Raw genomic sequence first — 7,164 nt, forward strand, 5'->3', positions numbered from 1 at the left:
GCAATCACACTGTCAGCCTTCTCTGATTTTATTTTCCCCATATTTTTTTTTACCCACCGCTTCTTCTTTCCCGCAGTGCCTGAAAGTGGTTGCTTAGGAGAGCAGAACTCTGTTGTTGCATGCCATAGGGGAGGCCTAACCAGACCACTTCCAGGTGTGGGTGATGCCTGTGACACGTTCTGTACCTGGGGACGCAGCAAAAGCCCTGTGTGTGACAGGTGGCACAGCCAGGTGTTGTCAGGTGATGCAGGAACAAACAGAACCAAACCAAAAAGTCTTTAGAGAAATGAGGTGTGCAGTCTGAGCCCTTCCCACAAGCACCCTTTGTAGCAGGTGGCTGGGGTGGAACTAGGATTTTGCTGCCAGTGCATTCCAAGGAGGGTTCATCCCTCAAATAGGATGGAAGTGAGCAAAGAATGGGATCTCCTGTAGTCCTGATGTAAATCCAGCACAAGGCTCCTGTAGCCACGGGGCTGCTTCCCTACACTGAGAGCCAACCTTGACCCATCATGTCTGCACACCTCCTTTATGATTTGTACTAACTTGGAGGGGTTGTTATGCTATTTAAACAAGTGGAGGACCTTGAAACAGCACACCGGGAAGCAATGCATGGGGTGAGAACAAAACATGATAATCCATTTGTAGAAAAATAAGAACAAAGTGTTTAAAAATGATCAATTGAGAGACTAAACTGCATTTGAGCCTAGAAGTGGTTTGGAAATGGTGTCAGAATGAGCTGTATGGGCATCACTGTTTGAAGTCCTCTCATATGTTTCTTTTGATAATTTGACGTCTGTCATTTCAACTAGGAATGCCTCAGTTACACAAAGTATCTGACAACTTGCTCCACGCCAAGTGAACTGTGATTTTACTCACCTCGCTCCAATACTCCGAATATATTTTTCTTTTTCTCTGCTTTTGTTTACAGTATCTCCTCAAAAAGCCATCATATAATTTGTGCCTAACTTTGTATCCTTACAAAGTGGTAAGTGTAGTCTAGTTACCACCTGAAAACAGTTATTGGATGTGCTGTTCAACTTCGTGACTCCCCGTTCATTTGCCTCTAAGCACCTTTATATAACCTGTAACCCTTAGATGGTGTATTCTTCTCTTTCAGCCAATAGGGAAATAGCAGGACCCCACTTGTCTACATATTATATATATAGCACATCAATTCTTCAAAGCAATATTCTCTCTGAAACGCGCATAGAGTATTTTTTTCATTAAAACATTTTCATTAAATAAAACCGCTCAAATCCTCAGTAATTAACCACTGCAGTTATCCACAAAGGTGCAACATCAGGTGTAGAAAATGCAAGGGTTGAGGGGGAAAGGGCAATTTAGTAGAGGGCCATCATAGCATTGCATAGCATCCTAAATCACTACATTTTAGAAATCAGATATATGCAATCATATGAATATTAGACTTAAATAGTTTTGTTACCTATTGGACAGAGTAAAAAATAGAGCTTTTAAAGAGTACATTTATTTACCTAAATAGAAAATTAGCCCAACTTATTGTAAATGCACTAGAATGAGGGAGAAAAATATATCTTCAATAATTGGCAAAAATTAACCTTTATTATCTTGTTATATCCTATACATACATATATGATATTTTTTAATGGTGATCAGTGTTCATGTAGTGTGTGCTAGTGATGTTTTCTGTCCCTATTAATATCTTACCAATCAGTGTAGAAATAATGAGCTTGGTAGTTTAGCCAGTTTTTTCCTCCCCACAGACACTGCTGTAGTAGCCTGTAAATGTTCTTTCCTTTCAGGGGACTGTTTCTGTCCCGTTTTTCTGTCTGTCTGTCTGTCTTCATACTACAGGGTCTCAGGTAAATCCTCAGTTCATGTGTGTCCGTAGATCAGTAGGTGCGCTGTTTTCATCCTGTTGAAGAAAACAAAAAGCTAAACCTTAAAGTAACACTTCCACAAATTGTTAACTCCTTTCCTCTGTGTGTGTGTATATATATATGTATATGAAATATATTAATAATCATTTTGCTGAACTTCCTCTTTCACGGGGCAATTAGTGTTGCCAGTCCTAGGCACTGCTGGGAATCTTTAATCCTCACTCAGAACAAGTGAAGCACTATCAGGGCTTGTCAAGCAGGGCAGGGAGGGCAGGTTCCACAATATCTTACACTGACCCCTGAATCTCTGCTCCATGGGCTCTTGTAGGTCCCTGTCCCACACAGCAGCAGGACAGGACCCTCCTGTGGCCTTCTCTGCCTTAAAGCTGCTCCCCTTGCTTCAGCTTTGCCTGCTATTTTAATACAAGACTTGCTATTCTTACCTCCAGCTTTTATTTTCCTGGCAGAGGCAGGTTTGAGAAGCTGTGCTCTGTTTGAAGGTCCATAAGGATGAGCTGGAAATTTGGTTCCCACCTCTGGGTGGGGCTGAGGGACCTTCCCTGGGTGCAAAAGGAAAACCCAAGCCAGCATCTCTCCTGGGAATTGTGTTTCTGTCGGGATAAATCACTCTGGGTCTCCCTTAACCAATATTCCCTGCCATCTTGGTTTGATTTTTGCAGTCCGAGCCAATTTATCCTCGCTAATACTGTAATTTAAAAACAACAACAACATGTATCTGTAGGTTTGATCCTCTTTGAAAAGAGACAACACAGTCCAATGGTTTGGGAGCACTGAATCCCTTCCCTTAGTCTCAAGGCATGCCTTGGAACTGGGGTTGCACATTGCCATGGAGCCCCCTGAGGGTGAGGATGTCAGCCACTGCCCACCTGAACTGTGACAGAGATGTCATTTGAAGGAATACTGCTGGGATATGAGATCTTTTGGCTTGGATTACCAAACCAGACTGCATATGAAATTGCTACTGAATTGCTTTCCATGATTTATGTAATTAATCTGCTTGCTTTTAATTTAGATGTTGTTCCTGTGCCTGCTAAGTCATTAGCACAGGATTAGGCTTGAATTTGAAACTCTGTAAACAGATGATTGGGATTTTTTTGCTAGCTGATCTTTGTCTTCAGCTTTGACCCCATTGCTAGGCTTGCAAAAACATTTGGAAAAGGGGAGAAATGCATACAAAAATCACAGAAGATGTAAAGTTTTCACTAAATGTGAAAGGCAGGGTTTTATTTTGGTCACATGAGACTTTTTCTGAAGTATTTTACTGTCCAAATCTGAAAGCTGAGATTAAATTAACCAGCAGTGTCTTCTTCAAATGAGAAATAACCTTAAAGTTTGGGAATGCACTTCATTTACCATGTTCTAAGGAAAGTTTGCATGCACTTTGATAATTTTCTAAAAATAAATTTAGTAACTAACAGCATAACAGTAAAGATCTTTAAAAGAAAAAACAAGGAGGGGAAAAAGCCATATTAGTAAAAATGTGATGTATGTTCTTTCAGATCTATCTATCTTGTGAGTAAAAAATGTTTAAATTTGGTGAAACTATGATGCATATTTTTTCTTTGAAATTAAATTGAATTTCTGGATGAGCTGAGATGCATTATTGTATGCATTAAAGATTATACCTAATGCAAATGCTTGCCATCTTCAGATTCTTTGGGGTCTTCCTTGTGTTTTTAATATGCAACGTTCAAAACCTGTGTTTCAGCTAGACAAGGCAGCACTTTGTTTCCAAAAGAAGGGTTTAACAAAATGACCTTTAATTGAGAAAGACTTGGATTGTCTTTATATGATGTTTCAATTGAGTCCAAGTAGTCTTTTGATTCATTTCTGCTCCAATGGCCACATTAGACGTGCCTGCACACCGAAGATCATTGCTTCTGATACACTGTGTGACTGTCTCTCACCATCAGATCCCAACACCCGATTGATTTGAAGTACCTTTGGTCTTTTTATTGCGTACAGTTGTTCGGATAATATGATTTCCTTTTGCCTGTGTTAAGACAATGTTTATGTATGGCAGTCATTGGTCTCCTGTTGGTTTCTTTTTCTGCAGCTCCACTTCTCCTTGCAACCAAGGACAGACTTGTAGGGACTGTGGGCTGCAGACAGCAGAGCTTTCTGACCAGAGGCATGCCAGAAAGCTCCTCTGTCCTGCTGCTGTGAGAGACACTCGCTCCTTGGTTTGCAGCTGGGCGGTGTGCACATGAGGTACCTGGGCAATGGTGAGAGCTCGGCGCTCCTGAGGGGCTCAGGTGGGTGACCTGGGGCAGGAGGGGAGAGGCGTGGGGATCCCTGCCTTTGGCACCCTCAGGCAGCCTAGCACCAAAGAGAGAAGGTGTATCATGATGTGAGAGCTAGGGTGGATCCTAATGCTTGCAGTATTTTATTTGCCCATAACATTTAAATACATCTTCAGGTAACCATTTGCCTTATAGCTACCTTCCATTGTTAGGAAAATTGACTAAAACATGGTGTTATCTGTCCTTTATATTATGTAGTATTACCTTCTAAGGTAGATGCTTGGCTGGCATAAATTGTCACAGCTTTGTCTGGAGCTGTGACAATTTACACCAGCTGAGAATTTGCTCCCTGTGTCCTATGGCACTTTATTACAGACCCATCACTGATGGGTTAAATCTTAATTACTTGCGTAATGTCATATATAAATATATATATATATATATTTACAGGCATTCTATGGGGTACTGCTGCCTATGGATAAAGACTTGTACCCTAACCAGATCATGACGATTTTTTCATTAGCTGTATGTGCAAAAGATATATTGTTACAAAGAACGCATCATATGTACCTCATGTAGTACATATTATGTTGCTGTATGTTGTTAATTTCAGAAATCATTATTCTTGAGGCCCTACCTCAGATTTTGTATTTATGTGTAAAAATGCAATTTATTGTATTATATATTTGCCTAATATATTTGAATGTGATAAATTAAAACTATTCAATAATGTATGGGCTCTAAAGACTCTAAATAAATGTCCAGTGTTTAAAACAGAAATGACATCAGCTTCCCTGGTGAATGAAATGTCTCTTTTTCCACCACCTCCTTCCCCACCCAGCACACACCACGAACATCATTCTTACTTAACACACAGACTTAAGGTGTCTTCAGAATTGATCCATTTGATTGTTAGAAACATTGAGCAGCAACTGGAAACAGCCCTCCTGGGAAAGGGGAGTGTTGCACAGCTGCAGAAACAAGCACCATTTAAATGGCTGGTTCCTTAACTATTGAGTGCTCTGTACCCTGTGGAACTATTGATTGCTTAACACAGGACCAACTGGATTTGTTTAAATCCTTCTTATCCTATCAATTCAATTATCCCAAGGGTTGTTAGACTGTTAAAAACAAGAGAGGTACATATCTGCTGGAGATGCAAATGGGAGGCTGAGAGCAGGAGCGAGTGAGGAAGGAAAGTGTGAGGAACAGTTTCTGGTGTTACTGTACCTTGTGTTTGAACTCCTGCCACGTGGTGAGGCCGTGTGCCACAACACTGGTTTGCAGAGCAGCTTCTCCCCTTCCCAGCCTGCCATGGAAATGGTTCTGGTCCAAGCTGTTCCACTGCTGGCAGCCACGAGCTGTGGAGAAACTTTCCCCAAATACAGCAGCTGAAGCACGATGTCCCGAGGTGTCACCAAAAGTGGTGTCACAGGAGATACTCGTGCCAAGAGCAGGATTCCTTCCAGGAGAGGTCTGAGCCTGAACACTGCTCTGTAGCTGAGGGGCAGGATGTTCCACTCTGCTCTGTCTGTTTCTCTGAAATGTGCACGCATGGGTGAAGGAGTGCTAGGACCTGGTGATGGAAGGCTACAGTCGTTCTCTGCCCATTGCCTGTGCAGGCGGATTTCATTTTGGGGAAGTCTGAAGTTACCACAGGGCATCGTGAGAGTCCTGAGAGAAAGCTGAGTGCCACGAATGCCCTTTTCAGGAGGAGAAACTGAGGCAGATGGAATGTGTCAGACTCCCAGGGTCACCCAGTGTGAGTTAATGATACAGCACATTGATTCTGGGAATAAGGGACAGTCGTTTGCTGTCACCATTAGGCATCTACTGCACCAAATCTTTAAACTCATGGGAACAGAAACAAATCCATGTCCTTTTAATGGATTAAAGTTAAAAGGACCATTTTAACTTTAACCAAAGTTAAAATGGACTGACCATGGCCAGAATTTAAACCAATGCATGTTCCTTAATAGCTGGAAGAGAGGCACATGTTCTACTACACTGCTTACAGATGGGTTTAGTCTGAAATAATTTTACTCTTTTGGTGCTGAAATTCCTACGGTCAGCATGGAGGTTGAAGGGTACATCTTATATCAAATGGATTAACCAGTTGTAAAGTTTAGTTTAGATTCTCAGTCTTTGAACATTAGCTAACTATGCGTTTGGGAATTAAAAATAATAATTAAAAACAGAGCAGTAAATATTGCTCCATGAAGTAGACAAATGATTTTTCTTCTTAAGGTTTCACTCTAACGGGTTTGTTAGTTAGTTATGTAGCTGTAAACCCTAAATTGGTACTTTTAGCCTGCTGAACTGATTGTATAGTCCTTTCCAAGTACTTGTCAGTGGTTAAGGCAAGCACGGCACACAGTAATCCCCCCTTCCTTTCCACCTATTCCTCTTCCCAGCGCTCAGGTGTGAGTGCTGCTGCTGATTCTTGCCCTCTACTGGCAGCAAAGCAAACTTTGCTCCGATGGACGGCGAGTGTCCCCGTGGAGCCAGGCTTTGCGGGGACGCGAGCCTCATTTGGGAATCCAGGAGCTACAAGTAGTGGGTTCTTTTCTTTTCTTTTCTTTTCTTTTCTTTTCTTTTCTTTTCTTTTCTTTTCTTTTCTTTTCTTTTCTTTTCTTTTCTTTTCTTTTCTTTTCTTTTCTTTTCTTTTCTTTCCTTTTCTTTTCTTTCCTTTCCTTTTCTTTCCTTTTCTTTCCTTTTCTCTTTCCTTTCCTTTCCTTTCCTTTCCTTTCCTTTCCTTTCCTTTCCTTTCCTTTCCTTTCCTTTCCTTTCCTTTCCTCCTCCTTTCTCTCTCTCTCTCTCTTTCTCTCTTTCTCTCTCTCTCTCTCTATCTCTCTCTCTTTCTCTCTTTCTCTCCTTTTCTCTTTTTTCTCTTTTTTCTCTTTTCTCTTTCTCCCAGGAGGAAGCCCTGCTGTTTCCCAGCATTTGCAGTGTATCTGGCAAGTGAGTGCACACGCACTCAGACACCCTTGCAGCAGCAATGCCTTTAATTGCATTTTAGCTGTGGCACGCACACAGCCCCA

The sequence above is a fragment of the Melozone crissalis genome, unplaced genomic scaffold (assembly GCF_028551555.1).
Source record: "Melozone crissalis strain CALT ecotype California unplaced genomic scaffold, PUWL_Pcris_2 ptg000038l_1, whole genome shotgun sequence".
NCBI classification, from domain to species: Eukaryota; Metazoa; Chordata; class Aves; order Passeriformes; family Passerellidae; genus Melozone; species Melozone crissalis.